At 39.5% G+C, this 23,989-nt stretch overlaps 1 protein-coding gene across 1 annotated transcript in view; it reads left to right on the plus strand.

Annotated features, from left to right (window-relative positions):
* Positions 1 to 23,989, plus strand: part of LOC149221873 (uncharacterized) — an 85,236-nt gene that overhangs the window by 33,338 nt on the left and 27,909 nt on the right. The gene's annotated exons all lie outside the window — the stretch shown is intronic.

Consider the following 23,989-nt stretch of genomic DNA (forward strand, 5'->3'; position numbering starts at 1 on the left):
TTGGAAAAATGGTACCAAGGAAGTGTTTCCTAGGCATTTTTTTCCTTTTGGCCTATGGAGACACTTTAATCTCCTTTTGTCTTAGTGACAATATGAGATTATTAATGTCAAGGGGGACTAAAGTTTTTTTTGTGGATTTGTACCATGTATTTTAAATTATTAGTCACACGTGTCTAAAAGTGACTTTATGGGTAAAGTACTAAAGTTCACTTCATAATATTAAAGTGACTTATGTTTTGTAAGTTATTTTATGGGAAAAGTGACCATGGTACAAAATAATTAAAAAGTACTAGGTAGTCTTTTTAGAAGAAGGGAACCATGTATGAGGGGTCAAGTGGGGGATTGATCCTAGCCATTGATCTAATGGCTTGAGATTTAAGTCTCAACCATTAGATCTTAGGGATGGGGTTTCCATCTTTTCTTAAGAGACAAAAGGGAAAAAAGAAGGATTATTCTTCTCAAAGGAACAAGGAGAACACATGAGGCAGAGTTTGAGAGCTCGTGGAGGAAAGGAGGAAGCTACAACAGTTGATTCCCTAGAAGGTCGAGTTAAAGCTAAGAGGGAGTTCGAAATTCAAGGAGATAGTTACAACCGTAGTTCCACACAGTTCAAGAGCTCTTTGGAGTCAAGCTCTGCTATATTTCTGAGTGAGCAAGGGTACAAGCAGCTTATCTTTCAGCCTGCATATTTCTGAAGCAGACAACAAAATGTTCGGGCTACCAATAGGTTTTGGGCTTGAACAAAGATTAAAATCAACGTATTTTTTTGAGGGTTGCTTTGGAACATATTTGCTCACACTCAAGGGAGGTTATCTGCTGATAAAAATACCTGTGTTTGCCTACTGTGATGAACCCAAGTTTCAAGGAAAAGGGACACAATTTTGTGCTTCGATTCTTGTGCTAAATGAGCTTATAAGAGGTCATGTTATTCGCAGAGGAAATGAGACTGTGGGTGCATCAAAATATCAGACCAAGAACTCAGTGCTTGAGGAAACTTTGTGTAGCAGCTCAAAGGGAAGAAATAAGTTAATCTCTTCTTGTATTTTCTTTTGTAAAAATTCCTTGAAGAAGCAAAATAAAGCCTCATTTCAGAACTGGTTTTCCCTAAGAGGATGATCTTAGACCCCGTCTAAGACCATCCTCTTTGTCTTGGCCATCTCTTTCTTGAAGTTTGCCAACTGTTTGAGCATTTGTTGGCTCTGCCATGACGTTCATCACAAACTCCTTCAGACCATGCTCATCCAACAAAAATTGCATTCTATCCTTCCAGACGCCAAAATTTTGAGGCTCCGTCAATTCTATCCTGATACCTGAGTCTTGTTGAAGCCATCTCGCGAAACTCAAATAAATTGGAGACTGGATCTGTAAATATCTTTCTTCTTTCTACTTAACCTTCCTTTTGTTGCTCGCACTCCCTTAGGAACAATGTTTTAAAACTTCGACTCTGACTCCGACTCGGCCGAGGGTCGACTCTGACTTGGTATCGACTCGGCTGGCTCGAGTTCAATGACTCGGTCGTTGTAAAAAAAGCATTAAATATTTTTTTTAATAAAAAAACATAATTTTAAAGATTTTCATTCATGTTTCCAAACACACAGCATTAGAATATAGATAGAAGACAACATATGATCAAAGTAGGCTCATGAATATATCCATTATATCAAAATGGCACCCAGTGCACTGTCCAATACATACATGATGATGATATAGAGATCAAAACAAAAACACATAACCAAGGAGGCTAGAAATGGCCTCTACAACAAAAGTAAATTGTGACCAGTACTACTGGCTAGTGGCTACTGCTAGAGGAGCCAAGATCATCTGGATCAACCACTAGTAGCATATCTACATGCTTCATAGTTTGTAACTCATTTTTAATCTTGTACCCTCATCAATCATCTTAGACCATCTCACCAAGATGGATGTTAATAGATGTATTCATGAGAAGAACTACAAAAGCAATTTGTATGTGACACAGATCAAGATATAGGATCCCTAACGCCAAAACTTCTGCATCCACATCTACATGCAGTCATGAGTCATGACAGACCCATCTACATCCCATAGAATATTTTGTGGCTATTCTCTAGTTTTAGGATCCCTTGGGGCAACTTCAAGTTTGTTCCCATCAACTTTGTAATATGTATAAAGATAAACTGCCATATTCCAAGAGAGAATTTCACCTATAAACATTCTAACTAGGATCACATGTTTGATCAGCATTTCAATTTCATGTACCCTCTTTATTACATGGTTCTCGAATAGTATCATTGTTTACTTAGAAATTCACATTGTTCCTTGAGGAATTTTATACAATGAAGGCAACAAATGTCTTGCTCCATTCTTACAGGAGATTTCATGTTCTTGGCAAAAAGTTCACAACATTAGATCCTATCAAAATTGCCAGCCGGACTCATCACTTTCTATTTTCAAGCACTAAACGATTCATGCCACAGGGAGTCGAGTGAACAAGTAAACAACCTATGAAAACGGTCAGCTAATGTGGAATTCATGGGTCCACCAACTTTTAACACAAATCTCTTCACCAAAAAGCAAGTAAAAAAAATCACTATTTTTTTTGAGATTTCAAGCCACTGTTACCGAGCCGGCCGAGTTGTTAGACAACTCGTCCGGCTCAATAGTAACCCGGCCGGCCGAACCAGTTTGATGGTCGAGTCTACTCGGTGAGGGCTTGACTCGGACCAACTCGGCCGAATCGGTTCCGAGCCGGTCGGTTCTTAAAACAATGCTTAGGAATGCACAGATTTGCCTCTAGAAATCCTTCTCTAGCTAATGTACCACCTTTAGCTGCTCACTGAGACGACTACTCTCTCAACCTTCTGGATGTCCTTCTCTGGGAACTGGCACACAAACTACAACCTCTGCAACTCGAATTGGCTATTCTGGCATACTTGCACTGGCAAATTAATTTGCCTGCTTCAACCTGCTTCTACTGGAAATCTTGGATCTCCTCTTGAAAATCGGACGCTGGAAACCCTCTTGAGATTTGTGGAAATCCCCTTAGTGAGCTTTCCTCTGCCTGCCTAGCGCAAATCCGCAACTGCAACCCTTGCTGCAAACCTTTTGCGCCCAAATCTACTCAACGAATCAACTGATTTGCTCTCCAAAACCCTCTATTCGACAACCACATTGCCTGCGAATTCGACTTCTGAGCAAATCAAACTTTTCCCGCACTCTACCTCTGGAAATTGATTTTTGCCCAACAATTCGCACCTTTGGCATGGCCTGCGCATATCTGAATCCTGTCCTTCAGATCTCCCTTTGAAGCTACACGATCCACTAATCTTTTGCTTTTGAGCCTCATATATGATCAACAATGCTTTGATACCATGTGAAATTTCCTTGAAATTGCGACAATTGGAATTTATTCTTCTAACTGATTAGCAGTTTATTTGTTTTGCGACAAATAACAAATAAATCAGACTACAATTCTTTACAATAAAAGACTTTGCGGAAGTAAAATCGGGAACTAAGAAATAGACGCACACACATAAAAATTGACACAATTATTTTGGACTAAAAGTCCCCAGAAAAACCTTGAAGGGAAAATCGGTGCAGTAAATGATGGTTTAATTTATTATTATGCAAAAAATTTGGAGAGTACAATAGTTTGGATGCCCAACTAGCAATCCTTTGGCAAATATCTAGCCAAAATAATCTAGAGATCCCAGAGATCCTCTGCTAAACAAATCAACCTCCCTTTTCTTGCTCGAACCCCACACTGGCTATTCACATTGCAGCCTGGAATTTGCACTGCTGGCCTTGGGAAATTCGCACTGCCTGGAAATTGCTTCTAGGTGAGCCGTCCTACCCCCCTTTGTCACTGGAAACCATTCGCACTGGCAACTCGCGCTAGGGTTTCTGGCTACTCGCACTGGGTTTTGCGACCCTTTCTGCAAATAATTCAGCCTCCTTTCTCCTGCCAATTTGGCATTGGAGAAATGCTGGAAAGCCTTCGGGAATCTCTTCCTCAAATTCTCTGCTGCTTCCTCTCTTCGATGCTCTCTCTCTGGCTCGAATTGTGCCCTTCTTGAATCACTGCAACTGAGTCGCTTGATCTGCCTTAGGTAACTCACTCTTCCTCTTGTGTCTTTCTCCATCCCATCGACTTGTTCTTATAATCTCTCGCTGGAGCATCAATGACCAAGATCTAATCGTGATTAATGGCTAAGATCATCTTAGACTTGATCCAAGTAATTTCTTGGAAGTCTCTAGAGCATAAGTCGATCTCCTCAATTAATTCCTATTAATTAATCAATTTTCCTAAGTTATACTTAGGCATTTTGTAATTATTGATTTGGTCTCTAGGTGTTTTCTCCCAAAACCTTTTTTGGGTTTTGGAGATCTCGTGTTCCTTAGCCTCTTAGACACAAATCGAGACTAGAACACCTGTTCGATGCTACCAAAAATCTAACATTGAGACACATTCATATAGATGCAGATGCAAGCATATACAATATAGAGCTTGGTTTTCGTGATATTCAGACACTTAATGAGCTTGGTTTTCGTGATATTTGAACTCTTAACGTAAAATCCAAGGGTGTTGCCTATGCCCGCAAGAATGTCCTCATGCCAGTACTCAATGGGCAGTGCATATAGGCGTAACCAGACTGGAGCAGTTAGGAATTTTTCATTATCTGAGCTGTATCTGGGGGTCCAGAAGTGGATAAAAAAATTAACGCTATGGAAGAAATAGAGCTCGCCTTCAAAAACTCAGGATCTATCCTCCTGATTAGTAAAAATTTCAGTGAAAAAGCCTTTTGCTCCATTTTGCAGTTCCACATGGCCTTTGGGCTGCCATGTATTCCTTATCCACAGAGTCAAATCCTTCTCCATAGGCCAGACACCCAGGAACTTGCAAATGAGAGCATGGTCCTGCATAGATTTTATGTAGCTCAATATTGAGTCAGATTGCACCTCATACCTTGGGTTATTAGGTGCCTTGGGAAGGCAGCAGTTCTGTTGCTTACTTTGCCATGCCATACCTAATACAGGAGCATTGACCTGTCTTCCAAGAGCCAACGAACATGATGAAGCAGCATGCAAGTTGTAGGGCGGGCCGCAGAGGCCTGCAAAAACTTCCCTGGCTGTGATGTTACAGTGGGTGGGGTTGGGGGCCCCTTCTCTTGAGGAGACCATTAGAACTGTCAGCTAGCTAATGAAGAGGAATGACCGAGCTATTGAGGGGAAAAACTGACATGATATGCAAAGGATGTTAGGATTGGTGCAGAAAAACCCATCGATCGACGGAAACCCTAGCAAAGTTCCTTGCACCCCTTAATAAAGTGTATTTTAAATACACTAGTGATTTAGATTAAATCTCAGTTGTTGATCTCATCATGAGATTAAGGTCCAGGTATAAAGGCAGGGCAAGGTAGGGGGTAAAGACACATTCATTTGTTACAAGATAGATTGGTTAGAAAGTGAAGAAACTCAATGAAGGAAGAGGAAGAAGTAAAGGAGGAAGATTAGTTGGCCGGCAGTTTAGCAGGCCAAGGTCAGATCTGTAGCAATGTCCGTACAACCATACAGATAGTTCTTTACAATCTTACGGACATGACTGTATTGCAGTTTCTCAGATCTGTTTCAGCAGTTTTCTTTTTCAGTAGGATGGAAACCTCTGTTTTGATAAGATGATTTGAAGGACAAAAAATTATGTGTACGTGATAAATTGTTGTTTTGCTTCCGCTATTTAATTTTCAGCTATATATGTTATGGTTGCATGTTCAGAAATTATTTTTTGTTATTGAATAAATTCAGGATCTAATTTATTTAATTAAGAAACCTAGTACACTAGTCACCAAGGGTTTGGAAAATTTGCATGTTATTGGAGCATATTCTCTGATTGAGATCCTCGAGGGTTTAAACTTTACATCAGTTGATCAAATACCAGAATTAAGGACCAGCAGTTAGAGGGTTACATAATTGTTGCTTGAAGGACTAAGCAACTGTTGCAGGACTTTTTTTTTTCGCTAAAGTTTTAGATCTGGGAAATTTGTGCATTTGATCTTAGAGATGGCAGCAACTAAACTTAGATTTGAGGACAAATTGGATGGTGCTTCCAATTTTTTGCCCTAGAAAGTCAAGGTGACATTGCTATTAGAAGAGATTTGAGAATGATCTCTGGATATTGTTAAGGATGTTGTGCCTCCCTCTATAGATTTGCAGTAGGTGACAATCCACAAGAAAAAGGAAGTGAAGGCCAAGCAGAGGATTTTGGATGCTGTGAAGGATCACCTGATTCCCCACATATCCAAGAAGACAATGGTGAAGGAGATGTTTGATGCCTTGGTTAGCCTCTACAAGATTGAGAACATTAATATAAGATGATATTGTGGAACAAACTCAAATTCGTAGAGATGACTAGGTCAGACATCACAATTAGTTACCTAATGAAGATCACAAGAGAAGGTTGCAGATGCAGAGTTGGTGAACATGTCATTGAATAGATTCCCAACGTCATGGGAGCCATTTGTCAATTGTATCTGTGCTCGTGAAAATCTTCATAGCTTCGAAAGGCTTTGAGATGATTGTATCCATGGGGAAACTTGGATGGAATCAAAGGACAACAAGAATGGTGGTGACGAGAACTGGGCCTCCTTCAGTCACATGAAGAAGGGCAAAGGAAAATGTTTTAGTAAGGGTAAAGGAAAGAGTGAATAATGAGCCTCACAAGGAAAGAAGGACTCAAATAAAATCAAGTGCTTTATTTGTTATAAGTTTGGACATTGAGCATGACAATGTCTAGAGACAAAGAAGGGCAAGGGGAAGCAGTAGCAAAAACAGGTAGCAACTTTTGCATAAACTCAGATGAACAACTTTGCTGCTATGTTTGAGAATTTTTTTCTATGGTATCTTGCCTTTCTACCAGCATGGTTCCATGGAATGTGTTGTATGTGGATAGTGGATCATCTCGTCATATGACATCAGCCTAATAGTTGTTTTCTAGTCTAATAGAGCAGGATTTGAGAATCTAGGTTGAACTTGATGATGATGCCAAGTACCCAGTAGCAGGAGTTGGTACTTTATTGCAAAATCTAGCACCACCCTAGTGCAAAGCTTCACTAGGCGCTTTAGCTTAAGGGCAACAATGGGATCCACCACAATTGTCACCTTAGTTGCAATTCTGCTGCTGTTTTGTGGATGTATTTTTATCCCCACAAGGGAGGATTTCCCAACATGTCTTGTAGAATAAGTAACCCAAGGATTCCTAGGTTAAATATCCTCCAAGGATCTTGCTATATAGGCACCCTGCTCAGGGTGAAATGAAGTAGCAAGTTCAAAGAACCTATGGTTGAGTCTAGAGGGCTAAAGTGATGGAGAATGAAGGATCAGTGCTTTAGCTTATCAATGAATTTCTGGGCATATGTAGTTTGACAAGGCGTCAATCTTATGGCTGAAGATTTTGGTTGGAGTGAGTAAGAGAGAGAACTAGGCTAAATACCCTTCAAGGATTTTGCTATATAGACACTCTGCTCAGGTTGAAATGAAGTAGCAAGTTCAAAGAACCTCTATGGTTGAGTCTAGAGGGATAAAATGATGGATAATGAAGGATCAGTGCCTTAGCTTATCAATGAATTTCTGGGCATATGTAGTTTGACAAGGAGTGAGTCTTACGGCTGAAGATTTTGGTTGGAGTGGGTAAGAGAGAGAAAAGCCTCTTAATCAAACCATAAATACTTTCAATCAATAAGACATTAAAGTTCAAGGAATGCTATCTAAGTTTCCTTGTTCTAAGTGACAAATCTTGCGAAGGAGATTTTAGAGGCATAAAATGTTCAACATATCATGAAAATTTCATAGATACCATAATTCTATAACTTTGCAAAATGGAAGAAGATATTTGCAATAAAATAGCACAATTCACCATAGCATCATTTCATCCATCCAAGCAATTTTATCCTCCCCAAGACAATTCACTCAACTTGAAATATCCATAGCCAAATTTTTACAAGAGAGAAATCGCAGAAATTTCAGATTCTTTTGGAATTTCTCCCCCAAAACTCCATGAGAAAATGAGAGGAAGTGCACCTCTATTGGAGGTGCTCAACTTTCCTCGTAATGAAATAATAATTTTCTAAAATTAAAACCCCCTAAACTAGCAAAAGGCCCTCCCTACAAATTAATTAATCTAAATCAATATTAAATTAGGCTTCTAATGCCACATGTACAAAAATTAGGGGCTCAGACCCTCAAAAGATGAGCCTTCTCCACAAATGAAGGGTTGCTGGTAAAGCATCCAGCCTCCAAAGACCCTTCAAAACACATCCTCTTCAAGCCACCATGGAAAATGCCATCAAAATCTTCCAGAGTGGGCACAACAGCCCCCAAACGAGTGACCCCCATTCCTACAATGATCCTTTAGGGGCTAGCCCGTCAAGCAAAGCAAACCCCAACACCTTCCTCATAATGTGAGCATACGGGTTCCAACAATAATACACGTCCTTTGATGGGGGGGTTGACCCATCCAACAGCTGTCCATATGTGCATCATTTGGCCTTCAAAAACACCTATGAAATATGCAAACAGACTATTTAAAATTTAAATTTTAAAGTGGCCATCATAGGGGTCTCAATTGAGCGTTGGAATCTTGAACAATAATAATGCCCTCCAAAAATGCCATGTGAGGTTTGCAAAACCACCACAAATGCAGACACATCAGCCATCACGGCAATACCATGCCTCCAATAAATCTTCCATGCGATGAAACCAGGGCTCACGAAATCTTCAAATCAGCAAACACCCGAACATTTAGGTTGGCTCAAGTCTTTTAGCTTTTATTTAAGGTCAGCTCAGCATCCAAATTCACCTTTATATATATATATATAGATGTTGTATTTTTTCCATTTATAATTTGATTTAGAGTGAGAGCGCTGCTTCAAGGAAGGTAGGACACAACAAGTTGCAACTTCATGCTGGAATATGCTTATACCCAGAAATCTGTCCACCCACTAACGGAGCTCTGATTACTTTTCTTACTTTACATATCAGGGCTGAGTAGTCTCACACCATCATGCTGGAATATGCTTATACCCAGAAATCTGTTTGCCTACTAAGAGAGCTCTGATTACTGTTCTTATTTGATACATCAGTTCCAAGTAGTCATCTGAAGTGCTGCTGCAACCTTTCTGAGGTTTTCATACTGCCATATGACTTGCTGAAAATGGATAACCACTGGCAGAGGAGAGCAATGCTCTCTACCACGTGCATCCACAGCTTCAAAACTGAGGTCAGCGTCAGGTACCCTCTAGTTCGCCACTTGAATCTCTTCTCCCTTTTCTTTTTGAGGGCTGAAGGATTCTACCCAGTGGTCTCTTTCCAATTTGAAGTGAATGAACAGCAGCTCTGCACAAGTACTGTAGACAGTGGAACCCTTAAAAATGAATTTGGGTCATATTCTCCATGACATCAGAACACAATCCTTTGACAGGCCCAAACTACAATCAGCATTATCAATGATTTTCAGTTCAGCAAAAACTGACTGAGACACTAATGAGTTACCTTTCTTTCTTTCATTACCAGAGGCAATCAATCACCTGTAAAACTTGTCAACGATGCCAAAGCTCTCATTGAAAGGTCTTTGACTCTCACTGTTTGAACTCTGAACTGTTCTACACAACTGATCTTGCATTAGTGCTGGACTTGGTGACATGGTTTACAATACACGTCATTGGAACTTGAAGCAATATCCTCTTTATTCCTGTAAGAGCCTGAACCAAGCCTCTTGAGCAATGTCATATGCTCATGGTTAATGTTATGCCAGTAACCTCCTCTTCTTTAACTTTCCCCCTGGCCTCATACCAGCTCCATCACTACTCATATCATCATCGTTTTTTAGAAGTGCCATTCCTATTTTAGCACCCCAAATTCAGCCCAGTCTATTTGGTTACCATGACCACAGGTTTTAGATGTGATTGCAGAGGTTCCAGACCATCATTACAGGTTCAAGGCACTGTAGCTTCCTGTGGCAGTGCACCTTTAACAGTACGAGGTTAACTGTGATGCCAAAATCTTCTGCTGAGAGCATGGTTCCTAATACCAGTTGCCATGATCGTGACAACAGTATTTAAATTTAAAATGTGGATCAAAACTGCTTGTACACTATCATCAGACTCTTTTAATGTGAGTACAGCTGTGTCAAAGTCACCTGATGTGTTGCTATCAGGGTCCAGTCTTGAAGCTGGTTGATTCTTTTACAGATCTGAAATGCATGCTACAGCCTACTGCTTCAAATTCCCTTTCCACTGGTCATTTCTTCTTCACCATCAAAAACTTTTGATACCCCTAGGGTTACCCTACATATTGGTGCGTAACAGGTACCATTCCCTGTAACGACCCACCTCAAGTTATCAAAGAGCATGGGAATATTAGCATACATATGAGACATGCATTTGATAGCTACATATGCATGTATCGCATGCATGGCACTAGTAGGTATACTAACTAATTATGGAGAATGTCCAAGTATAAGGTAATGCATTGAAATTACGTAAATATTAACGTATCAAAATCTAATGAATATTTAATTTGAAGTACTTATACCACCATAGTAATATATAATCAATATATATACAATGAATTATGTAATATATATAGGTCCAAAAGGGAAAATAATATAAACCATTAATAATAAAACACAAATAAATTCAAAGCATCAATTAATACAAAATTTATTGAATGAATAAAGTATATTTCAGAAGGGGCACATATGTCTTGAATTAATATCTAATAGAATCAGTATAAAATTTTTGAATCAATATTTAATAAAAATATATTTCTCCTACTATAATATATGACCACCGCTTGGTTTTTGAAGGGAGCACGTTGGAGGCAAAAGCTTGCTCCACTTGTGACCGACTCAAACCTTAATTAAACCTGGTTATGAAGACGGTGGGAGAGGACGGTGAATAGGGAACGTTGTAAGAGAATGGAGGAGGCCAAAAGGGGTAATTTTCTTTCAGGATTCTTACAACGGACAAGGAATGAAATACGAAGAAAGTCTTAGACAGAGAGAAGAATTGAGCAGTTGTTCTTGAATCTTTTGGGCATGGGGGCCAAATTACTTCGAATTTGAAGCATTTTGGAGCTGGATACCAAGATTGTACCCAGTTTGGCTAGGAGCTTTTGGTCTTTTGGTAGCTGGAGCAAATTGGGAAACATCAAACTATAAATTTCTTCAAATTAACTTCCAGGTATTCTTCTGAATTTTTATTTTCAAATTCACACTCTGGTTAGTGATAAATTTAGGGCAATATTATGAATTCTGGTTAAAATGTTAAAGCGGGGTTTCATATTCTGGTTAAAGTAAATGTCTGAGTAAATTATTAGGTCCCTACATTCGCTTCCAACTCAAGTCAGGTAACTCTTTATATTTTGATGCCAAAATCCTCTGCTGAGAGCATGGTTCCTATTACCAGTAGCCATGATTGTGACAACAATATTTAAAATGTGGATCGAAACTGCTTGTACACTATCATCAAACTCTTTTAATGTGAGTACAAGCATGTCAAAGTCACCTTATATGTTGTGATTAGGGTCAAGTCTTGGAGCTGGTTCATTCTTCTACAAATTTGAAATGCATGCTACAACCTACTGCTTCAAATTCGCTTTCCACTGTGGTCATTTCTTCTTCACCATCAAAAACTTTTGATACCCCTAGGGTTACCCTACATATTGGTGAGTAACAAGTACCATTCCCTTCCAGTTGAAGTTAGGTAACTCTTTAGATTTTGATGATGTTTTCTTTGTTCCAGGTCTCAAGAATAATTTGCTTTCAATTTCCGTTATGGAGGATAAGGGTTATGCAGTAGAGTTCAAGACTTAACAGGTTCTTATTAGGTTGGAGGAATCTAACCCACAAGCAACACAGGTGATCAGGGTTAGGGAAGGCCACTTGTATAGGTTACAGTGAGAACCTGTTTGAGCTGCCCCAGTTCAAAACACAGAAAACTTGTGTGACTTATGGTAGAAGAGAATGGGGCACCTACATTGCAAAGTGTTGCCTATTTTGACAGAGATAGTCACAAGCCTTCCAGAGTTTAACATTGAGTAGCAGGGAGTATGCAGAGGGTATGTGCTTAGCAGGGATGCCAGTGTTGCTTTCCCAAGCAACGAGGACAAGTCTAAAGGGATTCTAGACTATATTCATTCAGATGTTTGTGGAAGATGTTAGGAGTATCAATTTTGGGAGGTATGTACAGTGTTTCTTTCATTGATGATTTCTCTTGCAAAACATAGATTTATTGTTTGAAGATAGAGGTTGAGGTCTTTAGCAGGTTTCAAAAATTTAAAGTCGAGAACCAAATCAGAAAAAAGATCAAGGTTTTGAGATTTGATAATGGGGGTGAGTAAACCTCCAACTATTTTAAGCAATCATGAAGGAGTTGACAATTTCATACAACCCACAACACAATGGGGTTGCAAAGCGAAAGAATCGATCCATATAGTGATTGGTAGGGCCATGACCCAGGACCATGACTTGCCCATGTTTCTTTGGGCAGTGGCATGCAACACAACATTCTACATCCTAAATAGGTGTTTGCACAAGATCTTAGAGGACCATACACCAGAGGAGGCATTCACTAGTGTGAAACTAGAGGTCAGTCATTTTCACATGTTTGATTTTTTTAGTTTATATTCATGTACTTGTAGATAAGAAGACCAAGTTGGAGCCCTCCAGTAGGAAGGGTTTATTTGTGGGTTACATTGAGACTTCATAGGCATATAGGATCTATATTCTAGCATATAGGAAAACAATAGTAAGTAGAGATGTAAAGTTTAATGAAGACTTCACATCGAAGAAGTTGCATGAGCCCATTGCAGTGACATAAGACGAGGAGCAAGAAGCTCTGAAGGTTGAGCTAGTGTCGTCCAAGACACCATAAGTTTCTAGTTTGGAAAGTCAGCTTTCAGGTGAGGAGGAGACATTAGCCCCTTCAAATTCTGTCACGAGACCTTGATTGATCAAACAAGCATTAAGGGATGCTTAGGAGTATGTTGTGTAAAAATTCCAAAACGGAAATCCTATTGCAACAATTGGAATTAATTCTTCTAATTGTTAATTAATTTTAACAATTTATTTGCTATGGAATACCAAATTAATCACAATCACACTGCAACCTTCACAAATAAAACTGTGGAAATAAATAGCGCTGGAAACTGAGAAAATACTAGCGGTGTCAATTGTCCAAAAATAACGGTGTCAATTTTATTGTGTGTGCTAGTATTTTCTCAGTTTCCAGCGCTATTTATCTCCGTAGTTTTATTTGTGAAGCTTGCAGTGTGATTAATTTGGTATTTGCAGTAGCAAATAAATTGTTAAAATCAATTAACAAGTAGAAGAATTAATTCTAGTTGCTACAATAGGATTTCAATTTTGGAACTTTCACATGGTATCAGAGCATGAGTGATCAACCAGGAAGCTCATAAGTGAAAGAGGGAATTTCGCTGTTTACTAGGAGCAGCAGGCCGAAATTCCTAGAGGCAGCGCAGTACATTGCTATGCAGGTCAAGTTGCATGGGGAAGTTCGATTTTTTCAGTGTGGCAAAAAAAATCGACTTTCCAGATTGAGTGATTCTAGCAAGTAGAGGGAGCAACCGCACCTCAGATTTTCGTTGAGTAGATTTCTAGTTGGACGCAAAGGGTTTTGCAGCAGCAGAAACAACATCGAGTGGAAGAGAAAAGCGCACAATAGAGGGAAAATTTCTCTCAGGGAACTTCTAGTCTTGGAAGTTTGATTTTTTTCCAGGCAGATTGGCAGTAGCAGCTGGTAGATCTACGCATTCCAGAAGGGAGTGCGAGTAGTAGAGCAACAACCAAGCAGAGGGAAAGAGGGAGTTTTTGACAGTTTTTGAGATGGCCACAACAAGACTTAGGGACCAGGATAGGTTGGATGGCTCCTCCAATTATGTCATCTGGAAGACTAGGATGTCCTTCCTATTGGATGAATATGGCCCAACGATCTACATAGATAGTGTTGTGGCAGTTCCCCAGGATGCAAATTAGCTAAAGGAATACAAAAAGGAGATGGTGTAGGTGAAGTGGTTGATCCTGGATGGAGTCTAGGACCATATTGTCTCACACATAGTTGGCAGGGATACTACCAAAGACATGTGGGATGCTCTCTCCACACAATATCAGGGCACTTCCGAGCAACGAAAGATGTTCCTAGAAGAAAAGCTGAGATGCATAAGGATGCAGAAGGGGGAAGGCATAAATCCCTCCCTCACTAGGATTCAAGAGGTTTGAGACTAGGCAGTTGTTGGGGCAATGCCTCAACCAACGAAGCTAGTGAGATTGGCACTGAAGAGTGTCTTTGAGTAGTGGCAAGTTTATATCCAAAGTATATTGGGCAGAGACAAGCTACAAGATTGGGACAGGATGTGGGCTGATTTGCAACAGGAGGAGTTGAGGCGAGCTCTATTAAAAAGCTCCATTAGTGGCAGCATTAGCAGCGGACCAGAGGCGGTGAGGAGGAGGAGAATGTGGCCCTCGCATCGAAGGGTTCCAGTCAAGGGCAGGAGGAACAAAGAGAGAAGAAGGATTTATCTAAGGTCAAGTGCTTTAGGTATGGCGAGTTTGGCAACTATAGTACCCAGTGTCCTCTCAGAAAGAAGGACAAGTAGGAGAAGTAGGATCAAACAGCGATACATGCTAAGATCTATGTTGCAGGAAACGCATTTTAGGCTGTACTGGTGCGTTTCACGTGGGGGAAACGTGGCCCAGTACGGCCTGAAACGTGTTTCAGGTCGTATGACTGCGTTTCCACCTTTAAGTTGTGATTTTTCCGTTTTTTTTTTGTTTTTATTTTTTTATTGGGCGAATAAAATATCTTTTGGATGCTTCTAGATGGCTCTCGCAAGTTATAAAAAGACTCTCGCCTCATTCCCTCATCTCACGAATTGAGCAAGTCATTTCACTTGCAGAGAGACGATTTTAGCAAGGAGAAAAGAAGAAGAGAGTAGTGTTTTCAGCTAGGTCATTTTCAACAGTGAGCAAAGGAGATTTCAGCAACAAGAGAAAGAGATTTCACAAGCAAATTTGGAGTGCGGAGTTTCCAGCTACGACAATCTTGCTTTTTGGCTCAGCTACATATTTCTCATCTTTTCTGGCATTTTGGGGTAGCTTTAGCTACAAAAAATTAATTTGGGTAAGAAGCATTTGTTTTCTTAGTTTTTTCCCACTATTTCTTTTATTTTTCGAGGGTTTATGCTTCCAAATATATGAAAAACGTTTTTTCTTTACAAATTTGTTTTTTGATTTTTTTGCAGCAATGGCTTGCAAACAAGGTGCAAGTTCAAGCTCCAAGTCCAACCCAAGGGCCAAATATTATCTTCTTTGGAGGCATGTCCAAAAGCTTAAAAAATGTGGAGGTGGTGGCTCATGGGAATGACAATCTAATCTTTGCAATAATTTGTACAATGGCTCCTACCCAAGAGTGAAGGTACATCTTTTGCATGGAGGAGGACAGGGCATTGCAGGTTGCACGAAAACAACAAACCCATGGGTGAGGAGGGCATATCAAAGAGAGCAAGATGAGGCAGATGGAATTAAAAGAAGGCATGAAGAGCTTAGTCAAGCTACTTCTCAAGCTCCACCAAACATTGAGCCAAGGATTGTAGTTGAAGCAAGGAAGAGGAGAGCCACTCAACAACATGAACAACTACCATCCAAAAATACTAGAGGGGCATTCACCTTAGTTCAAGGTAGCAGAATTGCTAAATTGGTGAATGTGCAAGTGAGAGAAGAAACTACTTCCAGAGTGGTAGGTGCATCTATGCATATGGTATTCCATTCAATGTTGTTCGCTCTCCTTACTGGCAAGATATGATAAGGGCAATTGATAAAGCTCCTCAAGGGTACAAGGGGCCCAACTATGAGAAAGTCAGAACTCAACTTCTCAAAAATGAGAAGGAGCTTGTGGAGGATATCTTATCACCAATTCGTTCTTCCTGGAGTAGCTCTGGGGTTACCATAGTCTCAGATGGATGGACAGATACAAGGTGCAGACCATTGATAAATATCATTGCCACTTCACCAAAAGGAGCAATGTTTTTAAAGGCAGAAGACTGCTCAGGAGAGGTAAAAGATGCACAGTTCATTGCCGATGTTATTATAAAATCTATTGAACAAATAGGACATAACAAGGTGGTGCAAGTTATCACGGATAATGCACCAGTTTGCAAAGCTGCAGGTTTAATTATTGAGGGGAGGTATGACCACATCTTTTGGACACCTTGCATTGTCCATAATTTGAATCTTATCTTAGAGGAGATCGACAATAAAGTTCCATGGATAAAGGAAATCACATGAGAAGCAAGGGAGATTGTTAAATTCATCACCAACCACCACCAATCTCAAGCAATATTTCGAGAGTACTCCAAATTGGAGTTGTTAAAAGTTGTTGAGACAAGATATGCCTCAAACTTCTTAATGTTGCGCGTCTTGTTGAGGTTAAGCAAGCATTGGTTTCTATGGTGGTGAGTCAACTTTGCACTGAGTGGAGACAAGCAAATTCAGAGCAGGATATATGGTGCGTAGATTGTGCCTTGATGAGGATTGGTGGAGTAAGATAGATTTCTTGCTAAAGTTCACAACCCCTGCATTTGAGCTTCTTCGGAATGCTGACATTGACCAACCTTTCATAGGAGAGGTATATGATGGCATGGATTCCATGGTTGAGAAAACTATAGAAATCATTTCACAAGAGTCTCCACTGTTTTTATTTGTTGATGATCATTTTGCTGATTTAGTTAAGAAAATCATTGTTGATAGGTGGAACAATTTCCACACTCCATTGCACACTTTAGCACATGCCTTGAACTCCAAATTTTATGATGAGGAGCTTATTGCTCAAAGCAATGGGAAGAGGAAGGCACCCCATAAGGATAGAGAGGTGGCTAATGGGGTGAAAAAAACCCTTATGAGAATGTTTCCAGCTCATTTATACAGAGAAGTGAAGGAAGAATTTGCCAGTTTTACTGTAGGATTAGATGATTATTCAGATATATTAGCTTTGGAGGAGAGAAGCACCATAAATATAGTTAGATGGTGGATTTGTCATGGAGCAAATGGTGTGCATTTGCAAATCCTTGCCATTCGTGTTCTTTCACAAGTGGCAAGCTCTTCATTAGCAGAAAGGAATTAGAGCACCTATGGTTTTATTCATTCTGTGAAGCGCAATAGGTTGGGCTCACGGAAGGTAGAGGATCTTGTTTATGTGCACTCCAACCTTCGCCTTGCATCTTGTAGGGGTCCATAATATAGCAGTGATCCTTCTAAAGAATGGGATGTGGATCTACAAAGTCATAATTTGGAGCTCTCCCTTGCTGCCTTGAATATTGAGGACCAGGAGCCTAGAAGTGGAATTGGCCAATCATCTTCTTCAGCACCACCATCCATTGTTGAGCATGCTTATGCTTCTATTTTTGATGAGGATTATTATGATGAGGATTAGTCTTTTTTCTTTATCGTACTTGCAGTCTCATGGTCTTTATTGTACTTGCAACCTCATATGTATAATAAAGTTTGATTTTGAGATTTGGATATATAATAAAGGCTGATTTTGGATATTCCGATATTGCTATTTTCATTATGTGATCATTCATGAGTAAATGTGATGTAAATTTAGAGACTTATAGTTTACATTGGACATTTTAATCATAATGTTTAAACTTTAAATGTAATAAATTATAATGTATCATGTATGCTTTATGATTGCACATAACATTTCTTAAATGACCTGACACACACACATATATATATATATATATATATATATATATCGCGTTTCCTCGTTTACAAAATTTGGGGGGTCACGTTTCGTACCCATAGCCGTTAGGGAAACTTGTACCACCATAGAAACTAATGCTTGCTTAACCTCAACAAGGCGACACAACATTAGGAAGTTTGAGGCATATCTTGTCTCAACTTTTAACAACTCCAATTTGGAGTACTCTTGAAATATTGCTTGAGATTGGTGGTCGTTGGTGATGAATTTAACAATCCATACCAGTTTCTCAGTTTCCAGCGCTATTTATTTCTGCAGTTTTGTTTGTGAAGGTTGTAGTGTGATTAATTTGGTATTTTCCGTAGCAAATAAATAGGGTTTGAATGGGCTCCACGAAACCCCTGCATCAGCCTCTGCGTCAAGCCTGCGCAATCACTAGTACGCTCTGCCTGGAACTGCAACTGATCAAGCTGTCTGCCCAATCCAGCCTCTGAGAATGACTCACTGATCCCTTCCGGAAATCTTCCTGGCTTTTAGCAACTGAATCGACCCTCTGCTTGGCCAAATCAAACCACTCTCTCTGAAGCTTCTGCGTTGCCTCTGTGCAGCCTCACTGAGGAAACTCGACCCTCCAGTAGTTGACTCTCTTGATTTGGAAAATCTCTTCTGGATTCACTATCCCTGCCCCTCACTCATTGCTTCGATCTCTGGCTCTCCGACAACTAACTGTTGTTACTGTAGAAATCGATCTGCTAAGGAAATCTAACTTCTGGTGTTCTGGTGTGTCTTCTCCAAGTGGCTATCGACTTCCTCTTATAATCCATTGTTGGAGCACCAACAACCAAGATTAAATCTTAATCAATGGCTAGGATCATCTTGGAGTTGATCTATGTGAGTTTCTAGATGATTTTCACCTTATCTCAATTAATACTAATTAATTAACCATATTCCCTAAGTTTAGACTTAGGAAATATTAAAAAATTGGCTAATAATCTAATTGAGACACTTCTAGGTGGAATTTCTAGAAACGATTTCTGGGTTTTGGAGATCCCATGTATTCTCGTTTCTCCACCAGATTTCGTGGCTAGAAAACATCTGATGCTACAAAAACTAACATGTTGAGGCTCTTAAGCCTTCATTTAGGGAGAACAAGCCTTCAAAGAAGTTTCCTAACTATATGGGATTGATGAGTAATATCATTGATTCTGAGCGGTCGTGTTTTTAGGAGGTAGCAGACCAACAAGTATAGTTGGATGCCATGGTGGAGGAGTACACCTCTATCATGAAGAATCATGTTTGGGACATAGTGCCGAGACCAGAGGGGAATTAGTTGTGAGTTCCAAGTGGTTCTACTAGACCAAGCATGCTACAAATAGCAACGTTGAGAAGTTCAAAGCAAGTTTTGTGGCAAGAGGGTTCTCCCGGAAAGAGGGAGTGGACTACGAGGATACTTTTTCTCTAGTTGCTAAGTACACTTCCAGTAGAGTAGCTATATCTATAGTTTCAGCCATGGAATGGAGGATACATCAGATGGATGAAAATACAACTTTCTTGAATGGGATCACTGAGGAAGTGTAGATAGAGGAACCTTAGGGATTTGAGGTACATAAGAAGGAGTCTCATGTTTGCAAGCTTAAGATATCCTTGTTGTATGGACTCAAGCCAGCGCCAAGAGCATGGTATTCCAGGATCAATGGATATTTTGTGAGCATAGGCTTCACCAAAAGTGAAGTAGATCCTAACCTATATTAGATAGACGAACCTTAGGGATTTGAGGTACATAAGAAGGAGTTTCATGTTTGCAAGCTTAAGATATCCTTGTTGTGCGGACTCAAGCAAGTGCCAAGAGCATGGTATTCCAGGATCAATGGATATTTTGTGAGCATAGGCTTCACTAAAAGTGAAGTAGATCCTAACCTATATTATATAATTGCTGTGAGTGATCTACTTATTTTGGTGCTATATGTAGATGACTTGTTTCTCACAGGTGCAAATAAGCTCATTGCAAGGTGTAAAGTCGATATGGCAATTGAGTTTGAGATGGACATTGGTATGATGCTCTATTTCTTGGGTTTGGAGGTTTGGCAGAGACTAGGGGAGATTTTCCTTAGTATGTAGTTGACCAAGGTAAGCATATAGTTGATATTCTAAAGAGATTTTAGATGGAGGACTGCAAACCTTGGTCATGTCCCTAGTCGCCAATCTAAAGAAGGTGACAACTAAAAATCATAGTGGGTGGATCCCATGTTGTACAAGTAGCTAGTAGGTTCCTTGATGTGTTTGGTCAACAATAGACCAAATATATATTTTGCAGTGAACACTTTGAATCAATTCATGTTGGCGCTGAGGTAGGAGCATTGGGTAGCAACAAAACATGTTCTTAGGTATTTTTGGGCCAAATGGAGTATGGTCTAAGATATCTTGGAGATGGTACGGTAAAGTTGTAGTGCAATAGATATGAAGAGCATCTCAGGGTGCTACGGTAGTTTGGGATTAGTGATGATATCGTAGTTCAGTAAGAGGCAAACTTCTACTGCACTCAATTCAACAAAGACAAAGTATATGGTAGCTAGTACAATGAGTTGTGAGGCCATTTGTCTTTGCAAGTTACTTGCTGCTTTATTTGATCAAGAGTTGGATCCTACAATAGTTTATTGTGATAATCATAGTTGTATCAAACTATCTAAGAATCTCATATTTCATGACCAGTCTAAGCACAAAGAGATCACGTATCACTTCATACAAGACATGAATCAAAAGGGAGGTGTGAGGCTCCTGTATATTCTCACGGATCAAATGTAGCTGATCTTCTGACCAAGCTGCTAGTAAAAGGGAATTTTGAATCCTTCATATTTAGAACTAGATTGGTGCAAAATTCCTTCCTTTCTTGCTACGAGTGAGTGTTGATGTTTGTATCTCAAACAAGAACTTCTGCATAGGTTTAGTGTCAAACTTGTGGAAAGTTGTTCGAGTCAAATCTATTTTTGTAAATTCACTATATTTAGTGAGTGTCTTTTAATTGAGTTGTTAGAATCGAATAAAGTGTATTTTAAATACACTAATTATTTAGATTAAATTCAATGGTTGATCTCATGATGAGATTAGGTTTTGGTATTCAACTCAATAATATGTTAAATTAGGGTAAAATTCCATTTTGGACAACTTGTTTGATGGAGATCATTATTGCATTGAAGTCCTCTTTTTGAGAGGACCAAAATCGACCTAAAGATCACTCAAATCGGACAAGGAGAAGTGTGTTTTTAAATTAAAGCCCACTCATTTGCAAATTGGCAGGGTCGACTACACCATCGTAGGCTCGTAAAGCCCAATCAACATGTCTTTCACCCTCATCGATTCATATAAATACAAGTGACCTTCATCCTCATTTGGCACTTCATCTTCACTCACATATCTTATCTCTCCTCTTCCTATTGGTTCGTACAACTCAGAGAAGAAAGGATTTTCTCACACGTGTGAAGGAGAAGAGACTGTTTTTTCTGGGCTGAATTATAGAGTTGTTGCAGGTTGAATTATAGAGCAGTTGCAAGACGTTGACCAAACACTTTGACCTATCATTTGACTGCGATTTTTCCACCAAAAATTCGATTTTTGCAGGTCGTATCTTTTGGCACCAAAACTGTGAAGTTATGGGCACTTTTACTGAGGCTGACTGTAGGGCTGGCCAAAGAGGCAAAAGAGCAAACTTTGACCAAGTTTGACCATATGTTTTGGAACTATTTTGTCTAATCTTTGACCAATTTTAAAGGCCAAATTTGACTATCCTAGACCGAGTTGCTGAAGGGCTGATTTGACCATGCACTATTGACTAGTTAGGTTATTGACTGCTGCTTTGACTGTTGTTGACCGGGACAACTTTGCACTTGGGTTGACTGTTGTTGACTCTCTCTCTTCATCTCTGTTTTGGATAGTTGTTTGGATATTGGATTTTGAAATTGATATTGGATGATGTACTCTCTGCTGAACATTTGAAGATAATCTAATAGAAGAAGATTTGCAAGGGTTTTCCCCCTAGTGGGGGTTTTCCTAGTCATTGACCAAATATTGTGTCTCTTGTCTCTTGGCTTTCTGTGATTGTGCATTTGTCTAATTGTTCTACCTTTCATTGTGCTATTGTCATTGGATAATTGAAGAAGTGAAACTGTTAAATTGGATGCTATTGGATATTGTTGAAGTAATAGTTGCAACATAGAACAAATTGATGAAAAATTAACATGGTATTAGAGCAGAGGTGAAGACAAGCGCAAGAGACATAGATCAAGAGCATCCATTTTCTAGTAGCTGATTAAGGAAGGGAATAATCTTTTGGTAAAAATGTCTTCCTCTTTCTTCAAGGAACATGAGAAGTTGGGTGACTCATCTAACTTTGCTGCATGGAAAGTCAGATTGGAGATCATAGCTAACAACAATGATGTTTTGGACTTTGTTCAAGGAAGAGTACTTGAGCCTTCGGAAAATTCTTACGCTGTTGTAAAAAACAAGCATAAGAAAGGTGAGTTAAAAGCAAAGCAAATTATAGCTGATGGTTTACAAGATAATCTACTTGCGTATGTTGGAAATTTGAGAAGGTTTAAGGACATGTATGATAAGATAGCTGGCGCGTATGAAGTCAACAATTTGAATGAAATTATCTCTTTGAAAGATCAACTCAAAGATAGAAAGATGAACAAAGGAGAATCTGTGCAATCATACATTATGAGGATATCTCATCTTAGAGATCAATTGCAAAGAATTGGGGAAACCACACCTAACAGGGAATTGGTGATTATAACTCTTAGAGGTCTCCCTCCCATTTGGGAAACCTTCATTACTATTTTAAGTAACAACAAAAACTTCCAGTCTTTTGATGAACTTGTTGGAAAGATCACTCAAGAAGAATCAAGGATGATATCTAGAGGAAGAATTCAAGGATCAAATGAAGGAGAGCCCTCTGCGTACTTTGCTCTAGGAAAGAAAAATAATGTAAAGAAAGGAAAGGGAAAACCATCTAAATCTAGAATACCTCCTTAATCTAATCAAGATTCCAAGGATTCAAGGTCCATTGTAGAAGTTGCCCGAGTTGGGCTGAAGCAATGAACACAATGGTATATGTTAAAAATAGGTTGCCTCATCAAGCTCTAGAAAATAAGATTCTCGAGTAAGTATTCACAGATGTTAAACCTGATATTGGTCATCTTCGGATTTTTGGCTGCCTTGTATACTTCCATGTGCTGAAGGACAAAAGAAACAAACAACCTAGAAGCTACAGGAAGGAAAGGTACGTTTGTTGGATATAGTGAAGATTCCAAAGCATTTAGGATATATATTTCTGGTCAAAGGAAGGTTGAAATTAGCAGGGATGTAACATTTGATGAAGATGTTGCCCTTAGGAAAGTGTTAAATTTTAGGTATGTTCTATGCTGAGAGCAAATTTACTTCAATTTTCCATATTAGCTCAATATCAATTCCAAATTAGCAATCACATTTAGCATGATAGTATAATGCAGATAGAACATAAACATAAATCGCAGAAAACAAGCCAAGACAAGAGGACACAAGATGTCGCGCCAGCTAGGGACAAACCCTAATGTGGGGAAACCCTTGATCAATTCTTCTTATGTTCTTCAATAGTTCAGCAGAGAGAGATAGTACATATACATTAGAAGTCAACATTTTGACTTGACAAAATAAGAACAGAGATCTTATCTATGAAGATAACACATGAGGTGGTTGATCTGAACTCCGGTGAAGACATACTGCTTCAACTGATCCTACAAGGTGACTCCATCACCATGCTATTGCACCTGACATTGTGCTGCACCCAATCACTGAGCTTCTCTCATCACTATGCTACTCCCATCACTGAGCAGTACCTCATCATCAAGTTGTACCCATCATCAACAAGCTGCTGCAATGCATCGTGCTACTGCTATACATCCATGCCCTTCATCTCCATATTGTACCATTGTGCTGCACCATACTGCATCCATTGTGCTGCACGGTGCACCATATATAACACCATTGTGTTGCAACATGTATACTGTAATACATCATCATCATGCTCTTGCTGCAAATGCATACCAGCCTTAGCTGCTTGCTGTGGCTTGTAGCCTAGCATAGCAGCTTAGCCCACAATGATAGCTGCTCCCAACTGTACCTCATCCAAGCTTAGGACAACAGTTAGGCTTCTTTCATATTTAGGCAACGAAGAGCTTCTTTAGGACAGCAACCAACAATTGCTT

This window comes from Pinus tabuliformis, chromosome Q (assembly GCF_031772625.1).
Source record: "Pinus tabuliformis cultivar Carrire ecotype Pingquan chromosome Q, CPIR1, whole genome shotgun sequence".
Lineage (NCBI taxonomy): Eukaryota > Viridiplantae > Streptophyta > Pinopsida > Pinales > Pinaceae > Pinus > Pinus tabuliformis.